This window comes from Schistocerca serialis, chromosome 2 (assembly GCF_023864345.2).
Source record: "Schistocerca serialis cubense isolate TAMUIC-IGC-003099 chromosome 2, iqSchSeri2.2, whole genome shotgun sequence".
NCBI lineage: Eukaryota > Metazoa > Arthropoda > Insecta > Orthoptera > Acrididae > Schistocerca > Schistocerca serialis.
The window spans coordinates 224,473,285-224,487,724 of record NC_064639.1 but is presented as its reverse complement, the minus strand read 5'-3'; the positions used below and the strand labels follow the sequence as shown (position 1 = coordinate 224,487,724).

At 42.4% G+C, this 14,440-nt stretch overlaps 1 non-coding gene across 1 annotated transcript; it reads left to right on the top strand.

Moving 5' to 3' along the window:
• The first annotated feature begins 14,062 nt into the window (after positions 1 to 14,062).
• Positions 14,063 to 14,137, top strand: Trnat-ugu (transfer RNA threonine (anticodon UGU)). The gene has a single exon. It is a non-coding gene; the product is annotated as a tRNA-Thr (tRNA).
• The last annotated feature ends 303 nt before the right edge of the window (positions 14,138 to 14,440 follow it).

The following is a 14,440-nucleotide window of genomic DNA, read 5'->3' as shown; positions in this document are numbered from 1 at the left end:
TTGCGCAGAGCATAACTTAATCATAGCTAACACTTGGTTCAAGAATCATGAAAGAAGGTTGTATACATGGAAGAACTCTGCAGATACTAAAAGGTATCAGATAGATTATATAATGGTAAGACAGAGATTTAGGAACCAGGTTTTAAATTGTGAGACATTTCCAGGGGCAGATGTGGACTCTGACCACAATCTATTGGTTATGAACTGTAGATTAAAACTCAAGAAACTGCAAAAAGGTGGGAATTTAAGGGGATGGGACCTGGATAAACTGACTAAACCAAAGGTTGTACAGAGTTTCAGGGAGAGCATAAGGGAACAATTGACAGGAATGGGGGAAAGAAATACAGTAGGAGAAGAATGGGTAGCTTTGAGGGATGAAATAGTGAAGGCAGCAAAGCATCAAATAGGTACAAAGACGAGGGCTAGTAGAAACCCTTGCGTAACAGAAGAAATATTGAATTTGATTGATGAAAGGAGAAAATATAAAAATGCAGTAAATGAAACAGGCAAAAAGAAATACATACGTCTCAAAAATAAGATCGACAGGAAGTGCAAAATGGCTAAGCAGGGTTGGGTAGAGGACAAATGTAAGGATGTAGAGGCTTATCTCACTAATGGTAAGATAGATACTGCCTACAGGAAAATTAAAGAGACATTTGGAGAAAAGAGAACCACTTGCATGAATATCAAGAGCTCAGATGGAAACCCAGTTATAAGCAAAGAACGGAAAGCAGAAAGGTGGAAGGAGTATATAGAGGGTCTATACAAGGGCGATGTTCTTGAGGACAATATTATGGAAATGGAAGTGGATGTAAATGAAGATGAAATGGGAGATATGATACTGCGTGAAGAGTTTGACAGAGCACTGAAAGACCTGAGTCGAAACAATGCCCCCGGAGTAGACAACATTCCATTAGAACTACTGACAGCCTTGGTAGAGCCAGTCCTGACAAAACTCTAGCATCTGGTGAGCAAAATGTATGAGACAGGCGAAATACCCTCAGACTTCAAGAAGAATATAATAATTCCAATCCCAAAGAAAGCAGGTGTTGACAGATGTGAAAATTACCGAACTATCAGTTTAATAAGTCACAGCTGCAAAATACTAACACGAATTATTTACAGACGAATGGAAAAACTGGTAGAAGCCAACCTCGGGGAAGATCAGTTTGGATTCCGCAGAAATGTTGGAACACGTGAGGCAATACTGACCCTACGACTTATCTTAGAATGTAGATTAAGGAAAGGCAAACCTACGTTTCTAGCATTTGTAGACTTGGAGAAAGCTTTTGACAGTGTTGACTGGAATACTCTCTTTCAAATTCTGAAGGTGGCAGGGGTAAAATACAGGGAGCGAAAGGCTATTTACAATTTATATAGAAACCAAATGGCAGTTATAAGAGCTGAGGGGCATGAAAGGGAAGCAGTGGTTGGGAAGGGAGTGAGACAGGGTTGTAGCCTCTCCCCGATGTTATTCAATCTGTATATTGAGCAAGCAGTGAAGGAAAGAAAAGAAAATATCGGAGTTGGGATTAAAACTCATGGAGAAGAAATAAAAACTTTGAGGTTCGCCTATGACATTGTAATTCTGTCAGAGACAGCAAAGGACTTGGAAGAGCAGCTGAACGGAATGGACAGTGTCTTGAAAGGAGGATATAAGATGAACATCAACAGAAGTAAAACGAGGATAATGGAATGTAGCCGAATTAAATCGGGTGATGCTGAGGGAATTAGATTAGGAAATGAAAGGCTTGAAGTAGTAAATGAGTTTTGGTATTTGTCGAGCAACATAACTGGTGATGGTCAAAGTAGAGTGTAGACTGGCAATGGCAAGGAAAGCGTTTTTGAAGAAGAGAAATTTGTTGACATCGAGTATAGATTTAAGTGTCAGGAAGTCGTTTCTGAAAGTATTTGTATGGAGTGTAGCCATGTATGGAAGTGAAACATGGACGATAAATAATTTGGACAAGAAGAGAATAGAAGCTTTCGAAATGTGGTGCTACAGAAGAATGTTGAAGATTAGGTGGGCAGATCACGTAAGTAATGAGGAGGTATTGAATAGGATTGGGGAGAAGAGAAGTTTGTGGCACAACTTGACTAGAAGAAGGGATAGGTTTGTAGGACATGTTCTGAGACATCGAGGGATCACCAATTTAGTATTGGTGGGCAGCGTGGAGATTAAAAATCGTAGAGGGAGGCCAAGAGATGAATACACTAAGCAGATTCATAAAGGATGTAGGCTGCAGTAGGTACTGGGAGATGAAGAAGCTTGCACAGGATAGAGTAGCATGGAGAACTACTGAAGACAACAACAACAACATCCTTAACAGTGCGACACGGCTGGCCAATGTGTGATTTCCTTTTTTACTTTTTTTTTAAGAGGTGGATCCCCTCCGCGCCCACACCGGCATGATGCCCAACTCAAAAGGTCTACTGCCATCTCTGCATAAGGGTTATTTTTCACTAAAGTGAGGTGTCGCAGCATGTGGGTACTGCGATGTTTGCGTACGTCTGGTTAAGGTTAACCATTAATACGCCCATCTAGAGATAGATTGGGTTGAAAGTCGAACGAAGGGCAGCGGTTTGAAGGGCAGGGGAAAAAAGTGCCAAGGCAAGAGCCAAGGGAAAAAAACCTCTGCGATAATTAGGTCACATAGTAAGAGCAGTAGCGAATGTCTTGCTGCCTGCAACATGTCATGTAAGGGTAGGCTTTGTTAGTAGTGGGTATCATGCATGTCGATACCTTCGCCGTTGTGCGGTGCTGTTACTCGGCGGCTGCCACTGGGTGACGGTGTTGATGGGTTGGTCAGCGTCAGCAAACTTGTAACAGGTTCATCATCGTTTTGTGTCCGATAGGCGATTTGTTTGTGCGTCAGTGGGCGAGCTCGTCGGTTTCACTGCTGTAACCTGCTGGTCGGCATTAATAGCAGCTGGCATATCCAGTCAACGTTTCAGATATGCAGGGGCGTGACGACGTTTGTTGCTTGTTGGTGTATGTTAGCTTGCTATAGGTGGTTATGCCCTAGCTAGTAGTGTTTTTGGCCGCTTATGCTTCCACCTATGTTTGTGATTTCCCACACTGGCACGGTATTATGTGTGTCCCTGGTCTCCTTAGATCATCTTGTCTTCAACGCAATCCAGCATCGTTTGCAATCGCGCTAAGGGGCGGAAGATGCATTTTATTTGATGTTCTTGAGCAGCATGCTAATCTTAAAGGACACGCGACCAACATTAGGTATAAAAACCATCTTCGTGGAGCTCCGTTTCTTCTAGCTGTTGTTGAGCTTTTGTGCGTGCAGTTTGAAATGCATTACGGAGCTGTTATCACAGTACGCGTTTTGTACAAACACGGACCGAAGACAGTTAAACTCTGCTGATAAGCTCCCTGCATCTGAGATAATTCTGGCCCTATGAACGAGAGTCCGTAATACGCAAGTGCGTTGAGATGAGTGAGGGCAGCTCGTAGCTCGTAGATATAGGTCAGTGTGAGTTGGTTTACAAAACACATTGTGACCTAAGGAACGGTCTTCTTTTCTGCGGACGAACGGGAGGTCCTCATTTTTCCATTTTTCTCCACTTCCATGGTGAAGCAAATGCTCGCATAGAGGGTGTCCCAGAAACGCAGGGAGCGTTGCTGTTCAACACAGTGGCGTATTACGGTGTCTCGTTCATAGGGCTAGATTTATCTCAGTTACAGGGAGCTTATCAGCAGAGGCATCTTCGCTCTGTGTTTGTACAAAACAGGTACTCTGATAAACAAACCAGTAACGCATTTCAACCTGCAGTCAGTAAAGCTCAAGAACAACCAGAAGAAACGGAGAACTTAACGAGGATTGTTTTTCTACCCTCTGTTGGTGGCGTTTCCTTTAAGATTGGCAGGCGAGTATAAATGACACTGGAGTCTATTAAAGACAACCTAGGTCTAAGGAAAGAGAAGTACCAGTGGTCTTTGGTTCATAATCAAAACGTCTTCGGTCCCGGGTTCGATCCCCGCCACTGCCTAAATTCTGATAAATAATCAGCATTGGTGGCCGAAGACTTCCGGCATAAGAAGTCAGCGTCATTCTGTCAACGGCCTTGTCAGAGAGGGCGGAGGAGCGGATAGAGGTTCAGGGCACTCTCTTGTCCTAGGGGTGGGAAATTGCGCCTAAAGGCGGAAGAATCAGCAATGATCAACGACATGAGGATGCAGAAGGCAATGGAAACCACTGCATTAAAGACACGTAACGTGTATCCACAGGACATGTGGCCTGTAATTGAAGAAGTGTCATGAAGATTCCGGAATAGTCCCCCATTCGGATCTCCGGGAGGGGACTGCCAAGGGGGAAGTTATCATGAGAAAGAGATTGAATAATCAACGACAGGATAACGTTCTACGAGTCGGGGCGTGGAATGTCAGAAGCTTGAACGTGGTAGGGAAACTAGAAAATCTGAAAAGGGAAATGCAAAGGCTCAATCTAGATATAGTAGGGGTCAGTGAAGTGAAGTGGAAGGAAGACAAGGATTTCTGGTCAGATGAGTATCGGGTAATATCAACAGCAGCAGAAAATGATATAACAGGTGTAGGATTCGTTATGAATAGGAAGGTAGGGCAGAGGGTGTGTTACTGTGAACAGTTCAATGACCGGGTTGTTCTAATCAGAATCGACAGCAGCAGACCAACACCGACGACGATAGTTCAGGTATACATGCCGACGTCGCAAGCTGAAGATGAACAGATAGAGAATATGAGGATATTGAAAGGGTAATGCAGTATGTAAAGGGGGACGAAAATCTAATAGTCATGGGCGACTGGAATGCAGATGTAGCGGAAGGAGTAGAAGAAAAGGTTACAGGAGAATATGGGTTTGGGGCAAGGAATGGAAGAGGAGAAAGACTAATTGAGTTCTGTAACAAGTTTCAGCCAATAATAGCGAATACCCTGTTCAAGAATCACAAGAGGAGGAGGTATACTTGGAACAGGCCGGGAGATACGGGAAGATTTCAATTAGATTACATCATGGTCAGACAGAGATTCCGAAATCAGATACTGGATTGTAAGGCGTACCCAGGAGCAGATATAGACTCAGATCACAATATAGTAGTGATGAAGAGTAGGCTGAAGTTCAAGACATTAGTCAGGAAGAATCAATACGCAAAGAAGTGGGATACGGAAGTACTAAGGAATGACGAGATACGTTTGAAATTCTCTAACGCTATAGATACAGCAATAAGGAATAGCGCAGTAGGCAGTACAGTTGAAGAGGAATGGACATCTCTAAAAAGGGCCATCACAGAAGTTGGGAAGGAAAACATAGGTACAAAGAAGGTAGCTGCGAAGAAACCAAGGGTAACAGAAGAAATACTTCAGTTGATTGATGAAAGGAGGAAGTACAAACATGTTCCGGGAAAATCAGGAATACAGAAATACAAGTCGCTGAGGAATGAAATAAATAGGAAGTGCAGGGAAGCTAAGACGAAATGGATGCAGGAAAAATGTAAAGACGTCGAAAAAGATATGATTGTCGGAAGGACAGACTCAGCATACAGGAAAGTCAAAACAACCTTTGGTGACATTAAAAGCAACGGTGGTAACATTAAGAGTGCAACGGGAATTCCACTGTTAAATGCAGAGGAGAGAGCAGATTGGTGGAAAGAATACATTGAAAGCCTCTATGAGGGTGAAGATTTGTCTGATGTGATAGAAGAAGAAATAGGAGTCGATTTAGAAGAGATAGGGGATCCAGTATTAGAATCGGAATTTAAAAGAGCTTTGGAGGACTTACGGTCAAATAAGACAGAAGGGATAGATAAAATTCCATCAGAATTTCTAAAATCATTGGGGGAAGTGGCAACAAAACGACTATTCACGTTGGTGAGTAGACATACCATCTGACTTTCGGAAAAGCATCATCCACACAATTCCGAAGACGGCAAGAGCTGACAAGTGCGTGAATTATCGCACAATCAGCTTAACAGCTCATGCATCGAAGCTGCTTACAAGAATAATATACAGAAGAATGGAAAAGAAAATTGAGAATGCGCTAGGTGAAGATCAGTTTGGCTTTAGGAAAAGTAAAGGGACGAGAGAGGCAATTCTGACGTTACGGCTAATAATGGAAGCAAGGCTAAAGAAAAATCAAGACGCTTTCATAGGATTTGTCGACCTGGAAAAAGCGTTCGACAATATAAAATGGTGCAAGCTGTTTGGGATTCTGAAAAAAGTAGGGGTAAGCTATAGGGAGAGACGGGTCATATACAATATGTACAACAACCAAGAGGGAATAAAAAGAGTGGACGATCAAGAACGAAGTGCTCGTATTAAGAAGGGTGTAAGACAAGGCTGTAGCCTTTCGCCCCTACTCTTCAATCTGTACATCGAGGAAGCAATGATGGAAATAAAAGAAAGGTTCAGGAGTGGATTTAAAATACAAGGTGAAAGGATATCAACGATACGATTCACTGATGACATTGCTATCCTGATTGAAAGTGAAGAAGAATTAAATGATCTGCTGAACGGAATGAACAGTCTAATGAGTACACAGTATGGTTTGAGAGTAAATCGGAGAAAGACGAAGGTAATGAGAAGTAGTAGAAATGAGAACAGCGAGAAACTTAACATCAGGATTGATGGTCACGAAGTCAATGAAGTTAAGGAATTCTGCTACCTAGGCAGTAAAATAACCAATGACGGACGGAGCAAGGAGGACATCAAAAGCAGACTCGCTATGGCAAAAAAGGCATTTCTGGCCAAGAGAAGTCTACTAATATCAAATACCGGCCTTAATTTGAGGAAGAAATTTCTGAGGATGTACGTCTGGAGTACAGCATTGTATGGTAGTGAAACATGGACTGTGGGAAAAGCGGAACAGAAGAGAATCGAAGCATTTGAGATGTGGTGCTATAGACGAATGTTGAAAATTAAGTGGAGTGATAAGGTAAGGAATGAGGAGGTTCTACGCAGAATCGGAGAGGAATATGTGGAAAACACTGATAAGGAGAAGGGACAGGATGATAGGACATCTGCTAAGATATGAGGGAATGACTTACATGGTACTAGAGGGAGCAAAAACTGAAGAGGAAGACAGAGATTGGAATATGTCAAGCAAATAATTGAGGACGTAGGTTGCAAGTGCTACTCTGAGATGAAGAGGTTAGCACAGGAAAGGAATTCGTGGCGGGCCTCATCAAACCAGTCAGTAGACTGATGACAAAAAAAAAAAAAAAAGATCTAAGGAGACCAGAGATATATAAAATCCCGTGCCAGTGTGGGAAATCATGCATTGGCCAGGTGTCGCACTGTGAAGTACAGATGTGTTGAACAAAGACGCCGCACCTGATTGGTTCAGCCAGAAAAATCACATGAGGCTGAACGGTGTTTTGACACAGGACATAGCATGACCTACGGACAGACATACTTTCGTCCGCTTCCACGTACTGGAGTACCATCATTAAAGAAGCGTCAGCCCCGATAGCTGAGTGGTCAGCGTGACGGATTGCTGTCCTACGGGCCCGGGTTCGATTCCCGGCTCAGGGACTGGGTGTTGTGTCGCCTTCATCATCATTTCATCCCCATCTGGCGCGCAGGTCGCCCAATGTGGCGTCGAATGTAATAAGACCTGCACCAAGGCGGCCGGACCTGCCCTGCAAGGGGCCTCCAGGCCAATGACGCCAAACGCTCATTTCATTTCCATTAAAGAAGCAATCGAAGTACGTACAGGTAAGAACCTGATTAATAGAGAAGCGGAATTCAAACTTAGCAAGGCATGGGAACCAGCATTGGCTGTAATGAGGTGTCATCGGTCGTAGACAAACGAATCCGAGTCAACACAGACGGGAAATCGCAGTCCGTACACTTAAACTAAGCGTCAATTGCCCGCGCGCGCTGGGCCCCGATTTGAGGCTGCACTTTTCCCGCGTCGTGCAAGCGAAGACCGTGGCCCGTTTCTCCGGCAGGGGACACTGGATGCCGCTGTGCTCCATGATTTGTCTACGATGAGGTTATAGCCTCACCCTGTGGCGCCTTGGTGTTGCTGTAAACGATGACCAGCTGTCTCGTTAAAATATTGTGTAGCTTCCACAACATTATCCGACGTGACGCCCGTGAACCAATGAAGCCACTAATAATCTTCTTAGAAATCGAAACATTGGGAAAGCTGGGAAGATGTTACACATCATCCAGACAGTCCCGATCTCTCCCGATGTATTGCACGAATAGGTGCACGCCTGGACACAAACGCGGTTCCGTAGTCTAACAATACCATCACTTGCAAAGTATGTTAGAAATCAGATTAATAATGTTGCTCACGCAGCATATGTTCACTTTACCGGGCAACAACAAAGTTATTGACTGTGGATGGTATTGTCAGAATGGAAATAATGAAGTCACTGTAAAAAAGTCATTAATTTTGGTGCTTATCTTGAATGGATTCCCACGTAGATTTCGTCGAAGTTGTTATGGCTCATCTTGTTGATTCTAGGATGATTCCACTTTGACTGCTAGAATGTCCAGATCTGTATTTTAGCAATATTTGAAGACTTAACAAATGCGTTTTTCAGGTTATTCTTAATGATCAAACAATCCCAGATCAGAACAATGGTATGTTAGAAATAATTTTTGACTTGGTGTTCACGATCCACATTTTTATTAAACTTCTTGTAAATTCACATATACTTCTTCTTAATTGTCACATCATCAAGAAAACAGTTTTGTATCAATCTTCATATATTTAATTTCCAATATAACCAAACACAAGACTTGACTGTTCTTTTACAAAGCGAAATAACAACTTCTGCAAAGTGAAACAAAGACTGCCATGTGCGCATTCGCGGCAAAACGGTTACAACTAAGTCAAAGATTATGACAATCTCACAGAAATGAATACACACAAGAACCATACACTGTAATATATCGATACATCGGAGTATTATACATTAATAAAACCAAATGTGAATATTGTCACAAAATTATGTCTGTTACTTCGCAGAAAAGTAGTACGTTATTACTGGTATCGAGAACTGGGATTGGAGTGCCGTAATGGTCACGTAAATAAAGAACCATTACAGTAGGCAACTGCAATAATTTTTCCATGGAGGCTCTGGCCATCTTGTCTCACAGTGGGATAAACTATTAACTGTTGTGGCAATTAATTTTTAAATAATAAACAGTTTCATTGCTTTTTTCCATCTGTTTCTTTTTCATTTGGCTGCCCTTGGTATTTAGAGAAGTTTCACACGCCATAGGTTATGTTATAAATATGAGCAAAGCGCGCCAGCTGAATGTTCAGGCAGGTTCAGTACGTATGTTTTTCAGTAAGTCAACATCTCACACTCAGTTTTGTAATATGCTACCTGACGTTTTTCTGATGTGTAATCACATTATGTAGCGTGAAAAGTAGTTTGCACATAAATAAATGTCAGCAAAGGCAGAAAAAACATGTTTCAATCACTACAAATCAGGTCTAACCCTTGGACAACGAGGTGCCAACCAGCTGGAAGAGATATAAAAAGATAAGTAATTTTTTCGTCATTTGTAATTATTTCTTCCCAAGGATAATTAAACAGTGCAATTATAGAACAAAAATTCTGAAAACAAATCTGTGTGTGATCCTCTTTCCCCAAACGTCTTCGATGACTTCCTGTAACATCCTGTACAGACGCACTTCTGGCCATGAAGTCACTATTCTACTCGCTGCGGTTTTCGGCGGGTGGTCTAAACTCTCAGGCGAATCCGATCGCGGCTATGAAAGGCGTATTAGCTGCCTAGTTACACAGCAGTAATCCCAAAGCCAGTTGTTTAAAGAAACGAACCCCATTGTATAAGACAGCTTCAGTTCACCCACATACAAATAAAAGCGTTTGAAATCATGTTGAAAGTTTGTTGTAAATCGCTAAGTGCTCTCATTGTTAAACACTGGATGAGTATAGTCTGCGTTTCCCGTTTAAAGAAAAAAAGGTGGGCATAACGCATTTCAGTGTTTATGACGTCATATACGCTGAATTTTTTGTCATGAAATGATACGATTTAGCGCATACATTCAGTAGTGTTATGTGTGGATACTATCTGAAAAATATGTTGCGGCTAGAATTAGTAGCAGAGAAGTATTAAACTCACCAACATTCTCCTCCGAATGCGAAAGTATTTTGTTGAAGCCGACCTATACAGGGAGGAACGATAGTCTGGAAATCGCAACTTTCCCAGAAAGATATGGGCGTTCGCTTTTTTTGCGCGCTCTTCGAGAGTGAAATGATAGACAATTATTGTGAAGGTGGTTCGAGGAAACCTCTGCCAGGAACTTGAGTGTGATATGCAGGTATCCGTGTAGATGTAATGTAGAATTAAAACATCGCGCCTAATGGTGAAGTTCTACTCATGAATAGCGAAAATGTAGCAAGCGATAAACTTTTCTCCTTTTTCGTGGGGGACTCCAGAGAGAAAAAGTTTCCAAAGGATTTGAAATGAATTGTAAAGTTTGTTGCAAGTAGCTAAGTACTCTCAGAAATTTCTTCCTCAAATTAAGGGAGATGTTAGACACTAGCGGACTCCTTTTGGCCAGGACTGCCCTCTTTGCTTCTGCTAGTCTGCTGTTTATGTCCTCGATGCTTCGTCCATTACGTATTATTTTGCTTCCAAGAAATCCATCGCTTCGGCAAATTCGTGGTTCCCAAGTTTGATCTCAAACTTAATCGCTAATCTAACTTCTGTTACTCCTCTATACTTTCGTCTTTGTTTGGTTTACTCTCAGTTCCATTTAACATATCCTCTAATTCTTTCCAATTTTAACTGAGGATAACAATGTCACCACCAAATCTCATCACTGATATCCTTTCACCCTGAATGTTAATCCCTTTCCTGAACCTCTCTTTAATTTCCATCATTACTTCTTCGATGTATAGATTGAACAATAGAAATGAGGGACTATATCTCTGTCTTGGTCTTGCATTTTAATTGTTATCCTTTGTTTCTTGTACAATTTGTATATTACTATTGTTTCCCTACAGATTATACCTATTTCTATGAGATTTCCAAACATCTTGCACCATTATACAATGTCGAAAAGTTTATCCAGCTGAGCGGTAGTCAACCTGGTCCGTATCCCCAAACTAATGGGCGTTCCACCTTTCATCCTCGGGGACACGCGGCTGGAAGTTAAAGATATTTTACTACGTTGTCATAAAATTTCGACATAACGTATTTGATAATTAATTATTATTAGATGTTTTAATTTGCTGCAATTATGCTGTACAAATTTTATAACGTAAAGTTACTTTCCTATTTTATAAATCATGTTACTGTGGAACTGGTGGGCAGTTACAAAATTTTACTACATACAGATGTGTGTGATATAAAAAAGGTTGCCTACCCCAGATCTACGTCGACAAATCATACGAATGTGTGTTGATTTATTAAAAAATTTTGATTACCTTATCAAAGCAACGCCAGTGCTGCCTCTAGTATGCTTTTATCTTTCTTAAAGTCAGACTGTTCGTAAACTAAACATTCTCAATTTCCTTTTCCATCCTTCCAGTAACACACACAAACACGTTCTCAAACGCAGCTACATACAATTATGTGCTACCTATGTCCGTATCGTTTGTGGTCCTCATGACCTCTTATTTGAAATGACTGGAAGAAACTTTCTCCCTTATGGCGTTATCGTGCTGTACATCTGGTGCCATTCGGAGAAACTACGAACTACCTCAAATAAGAGCCCCCCGCAGCTAGTTTATACACCGAAGTGCCATGTTTGTCAAGGTGAGAGTCTGCAGGGACTGAGTGCCTGTCTGGGTTTGACAAGCTTACAGTGGCGGACATTCTGTGTTCTGTGAATCAGTGTTGTACAGTTTAGCAAGCAGACATCAGCGCAAAACTCAGACTTGCATTTCGTTAAAGATTGACTGTAGACTCTCAGGGACTGAAGAGAGTACACGGTGAAAACAAGTTTCAAAAGTAAACCGCAACAGACATTCAATTCAAAGGAATAGGTACTTATTGTCAGACCACAACATGTCAGTCTGTACAAGCGCAACTGAAATAATTTTTTTCCTCTCTTTTTCACTTCTAAGCCTGAAAGAATGCTATTTCACATTAGTGCTGCGTCCAAACAAACATTGCTTAGCGGTGACCCAACAGAAGCGTACAAAATTACAACACTGCCAACGACTTTGTTGTAATAGAAAACCATCAGATCCGATTAATTTCTCAGCCGAGGTAAGTTTTTGTCAGTGTGCATTTTCCACTTTTATTGTTAGCTCCTGGCTGTTGTTATTGTTCTGAGTTAATCGCGAGTTTTCCAAGCGCTTCTTTCCTCTTTCGTCCCTACACACTGTCTATTGTCTCCCGCGTCCGGCCATCCTGACTTAGGTTTTCGGTGATTTCCCTAAATCGCTCCAGGCAAATGCCGGGATGGTTCCTTTGAAAAGGGCACGGCCGACTTCCTTCCCCATCCTTCCCTAATCCGATGAGACCGATGACCTCGCTGTCTGGTCTCCTTCCCCAAACAACCCAACTCCAACTGTCTGTTGTCCGCCCCCGGTAGCTGCGTGGTGCCAGCACGGTAGCTCAGCGTGTTCGGTCAGAGGGTTAGCTGCCCTCTGTAACAAAAAAACTGAGTGAACAGGTGTCATCGGACGTCCGCCCAGAACAAATTCAACGAACAATATAGAACAAAATGAGATCAACTTAAAAAAAAATGGTCAGCACGACAGAATGTCAATCCTAAGGGGCCGGGTTCGATTCTCGGCTGGGTCGGAGATTTTCCCCGATCAGGGGCTGGGCTCTAATCATCACTTGTTCTAATCATCATTATTTCATCCCCATCGACGCGCAACAGTCTACCCGACGGGAGGCCCTAGTCACACGACATTTATTTTACCCTGTCTATTCACCCCGATAATTTTCATCTCCTTGTAATATCCCAATTTTACATTACTATTAATGTGAACCCCTTGTTACATACTTTAACAAATTCTCAATTTACCATATGCTTCACCTGCGTCATTACCTTTCCTTTTTTTTTTTAGAAATAGGAATGCATATTTCTACGCAGTATATGCACGCTGATTTACTTCTATTTCTGAAAGGAATAATTCAATCACTATAGTACTCAATCTCATCCGCCCCTGCTCATTAGCACTGATATTCCAATTGATTCACTTACTGACTTTATAAACTGAGGTGATAAAAGTCGTGGGGTACCTCCTAATGTCGTGTCAGACCGCGTGTTCTCGAGCGTAGTGCAGCAACTAGACGTGGCACGGACTTCGCAGAAATACTGAGCTATGCTGTCTCCAGAGCCGTCCATAACTGCGAAAGTGTTGCTGGTGCAGGATTTTGTCCTTGAACTGATCTCTCGATTACGTCACATAAATGTTAGCTGGGATTCATGTCGGGCGATCTAGGTGACCAAATCATTCACTGACATGTCCAGAATGTTCTTCAAATCAGTCGCGAACAATTGTGGCCTGGTGACCTGGCACGTTGTCATCCATAAAAATTCCATGTGAAGATGGCGTCTGTTCTTTCGGACATGTCAGAAAGAACGGATGCCGTTGGTGACCGTGCAGCTCTCTAGAATGAAATTACAATTAAATCAATACCATTAACTGCCGGCGGGCGTTGATATACATGAACGGGGGCAGTTGAAAATATAAACGCCGACCGGGATTCGAACCCGGGATCTCCTACTTACATGGCATATGCTCTATCCATCTTTTTTTATTTTTATATTTTTTTATATTTTTTTAATCCATCTGAGCCACCGAGTGCACAGAGGATAGTGCGACTGCAGGGACTTATCGCCGGTACGCTCCCCGTGAGACCCAAATTCACAACTTATAGTTCACATGTCCGAAATAACAGATGCCATCTACATATCGTTAATGCTAACCGTCTGGTGACCTTCTTCAGTGCGGATGCACACGATTTGCCTGAACTCTTACGGGACTCGGTGGATTGTCTGCCGCGAGTAATGGGTATATTGGCAGGGGCACTACTAATGTAGTGTGTGGACTACAAGTTGAGAATGTGGGTCTTACGGGGAGCGTAACGCCGATAAGTCCCTGCAGTCGCACTATCCTCTGTGCACTCGGTGGCTCAGATGGATAGAGCGTCTGCCATGTAAGCAGGAGATCCCGGGTTCGAGTCCCGGTCGGGACACACATTTTCAACTGTCCCCGTTGATGTATATCAACGCCCGTCATCAGCTAATGGTATTGATTTAATTGTAATTTCATAAGAATTCCAAGTTTGTTTGGCAACTTGAAGCCGAAGAGCGGCTGCAGATGGTCTCCAAGTAGCCAAAATAACTAGAAACTTATTCCATTCATTGTAAACACAGCTCACACCATTATGGAGCTACCAACAGTTTGCACAGTGCCTTGTTGACAATTGGGTACATGGCTTCGTGGGGTCTGCGCCACACTCGAACCATACCATCGGTTCTTAATAACAGAAATCGGG